Source organism: Alexandromys fortis, unplaced genomic scaffold (genome assembly GCF_014885135.2).
Source record: "Alexandromys fortis isolate MF-2015 unplaced genomic scaffold, M_Fortis_MF-2015_v1.1 scaffold_121, whole genome shotgun sequence".
NCBI lineage: Eukaryota > Metazoa > Chordata > Mammalia > Rodentia > Cricetidae > Alexandromys > Alexandromys fortis.
The window spans coordinates 5055451-5058539 of NW_026068037.1; the positions used below are offsets into that span (position 1 = coordinate 5055451).

At 41.6% G+C, this 3089-nt stretch overlaps 1 protein-coding gene across 3 annotated transcripts in view; it reads left to right on the forward strand.

The window, feature by feature from the left end:
* Kat2b (lysine acetyltransferase 2B) overlaps nt 1-3089 on the forward strand; it is a 142399-nt gene that overhangs the window by 16683 nt on the left and 122627 nt on the right. The window lies entirely within an intron of this gene.

Below are 3089 nucleotides of genomic sequence, written 5' to 3' on the forward strand. Positions count from 1 at the left end.
CCAATGCAAATTATTCATATCTATATCATATCCCCCTTTAAATGTAAAAGAACATTTATAAACAATATTTGGGAAAATGGGCGTAGTTTTTTCTCTCCAAACTGCTTCCTGCTGAATAGGGGCGTCATTAATTAGGTCGTTCATGATATAACCTGTGTGCTAGTTTCATCTCAGTTGGCAATTGAGCGAAGCAATTTTTTGAGGGTGTTCACAGCAACCTTTCAGGAGGACGTGGTCTATCATACCATATCGGGATAGATGCAATCCACAGGGTCACATCCTCTGTGAAAACAAAAGAAGTACTTTTCCAAAGCATCATAACCTTAGATCCAAATTCTGAAGTCAAGATACCTTTAGAACATATGTGCAGGTTCAGCTTAGCAGCCCATATAATGAAATGTCTCTCTGTACTTAGCTCCTTCACAGTCAAAAATTTTAAAGAAAACACAATGTACATAATCCAGACTCTCTGTGAATTTTCCATTTTTACGTGGCTTATTTTTACTTTATTTCTCTTAATCTATAACTATCTGTACTCTATCTCTTTAAAGACTTTATCCCCCTTTTTTAAGGGCATTAACTTTATTTTTTTCTCTCTATATATTTTTTTCTCTCTCAAGCCTATGTACACTCATCCAACATTGTGATCCATTTAGTGGTCTGTCTGAATCTGTTTTATTGTGAATCTGTAATTTTTTTACTATCCAGGAGCATTTCTTAAAATGTTAAGCAGTTCTTAAAAACTTAAGTTGCACCATGTACAGGTAATATGGTACTGTCTGTGTCCTGCCCAGTCTAAACCTTAACTGTGCTGTTATTATGGCAATTATGGTAGTTCCTGCCTGAGGTCAGCACAGTTCAGCATGGAGCAGCCGCTCCTGCCTCAGAGTCATTTGGTGCTTCTGAGCTGAGCACAGTTCCAGGCACACAGCAAGTCCACATTGGCACCGCAGTCAGCAGTTTAACTCTGAGACTGAGCGTGCGACACAGAAACTCTTTTTAATCCAAGTTACAGCCAAATCTGACACGCAGAGCACTGCGCAGTCTGAAAACAGTCTGTATGGCAGCAGGAATCCCCCATGCTCTTCTGCCTGCCTAAGCCTGATTCGGCCTTCTGCCCAGGTGCAGGCAGGGAGCACTGAGCCATCTGCACGGTCTCAGAGCACTCTCCTTCCGATCCCAAGCAGGAACACAAACATCCAGTCCCTTATAAGCCCTTGAAATGCTTTAAAGCCAGAATTCACACAGGCAGCACAGCCCCAGGAAGTGCGCTTTAAAATGATGCCGCTTTTTTTTTCTGCTGCTGTTGCTGAATCAGGAAATCTCTCTGCAGCATGCCACCAACAAAGAGCAAAACTCTGCGTTAAACTCTGTTTTTCCTGTTTTAAATTAAGCTCTCCCAGGTTTTTAAGTGGATGTAGCCATCACGTCTGGGCGCCACTCTGTTGAAATAGGAGTGGGGCAGGGCTGCGTCCCCAGCACCCAGCCGCCCGCATGGCTAGCTTATGCCCTGAAATAATTACACGGAAACTGTATTTTTTAAACACTGCCTGGCCCGGCTAGTTCCAGCTTCTTATTGGCTAGCTCTTACATATTGTTCTAACCCATTTCTAATATTCTATGTAGCCCATGAGCTGGCTTACCAGGGAGGATCTTAACCTGCGTCTGTCTGGAGCGGAAGAATCATGGCGACTCTTTTACTCAGCTTCTTTTTCCCAGCATTCTCTTCTGTTTACTCCACCTACCTAATTTTCTGTCCTATGAGGGCCGAGGCAGTTTCTTTATTATTAACCAATGAAAGCAACAGATAAGATACAAGACCCACCTCCATCAGAGATCCTTCTGCCTCTGCCTCCTACCAAGCCTTGCTTGAAAAATTGGTACTCAGCTGTCAAATGTATAACATACATTTTATAGGTGGTGACCCCTCCAAAGACTGGTCTCAGGGCATAGCACACAGACATTTGTGCTATTTGGCAAATTCAGAACAAAAAGGTTGGTAGAAAAAAAAGAGCTAAATTTAATGTTTTTATGCGTTCTCAGAAAATTTTCAAGCTTACAAAGATTTACATATTATTGTTATGATTTCAGCCACAATAAGGCTGACATTTCTGGGTTCTAGGGCCACGCATGTGGGGACAAGCCGTCAGGCAGAAGAGCCTAATGGCTAAAATCATAACATTGTAACTATTACTAATATTCTTGTATGTGTATGTGATGTGTTTGTGTGTGTACACATGTTGAGTTCAGGGGACTTGTGGAATTGGTTCTCTCCTTCCACCATTATGTGAGTTCTGAGGTAGAAGTCAAAAGAACTCTGGTGAGCCTTGTGGATAAAGTATAATATTGCTGTTTCACAAAGGAACAATGTGAAAATAATGTTGCAAGAAATTTCCTTTTGTTAAAAAGGTGCTCCAAAATCCAAACTGTGCAGTTAGTGAGCTGAGTGAGCCAAGATGGCATCTGTCTTTTTATCCCTGTGATAGGTGGTAATTGCATCTCATCCCATTGGGATCTTGTTGTGTGTGCTTATTCGAGACAGGATTTGTCTGTGTAACAACAGCCTTAGCTGTCCTGGAACTAGCTTGTAGACCAGGATGGTCTTAAACTTACAGAGATCTGCCTGTGCCTGCCCCCACCTCCTGAGTACTGGGATTAAAGGTGTGCACCACTGAAGTGGCAGCTTAGATTAATGTAGACAAATTGTGATAGGTATTTGCACAACTTTAATGAAAACAAGACTCACGAAACCAAGGTTCCAGCAGAGTACAAGAAGCAGGAAGGGGCCCGAGGCTTCTGCGTGCCCAATTTATCAGTAAACATTCGCCCGAGGCAAGCCCGCCCCTTTGGGGGCAGGCCTAACCCTACATCTCCCCCTTTTGTCTAAATAAGACAGAACTAAACCAACTACAACTATAAACAATAATAACAAATAATATATATAACAAACACTATAGAGAACAAAAGTTTTGCTAAACATCCTATCTCAAGGAGTCTAAATAATGTAGAGAGTACTATAATTATATAATCTTCAACTCCATCAAAGATCTGAGTAGGGAATAAATATTACTTAACAAATGAGAGATATC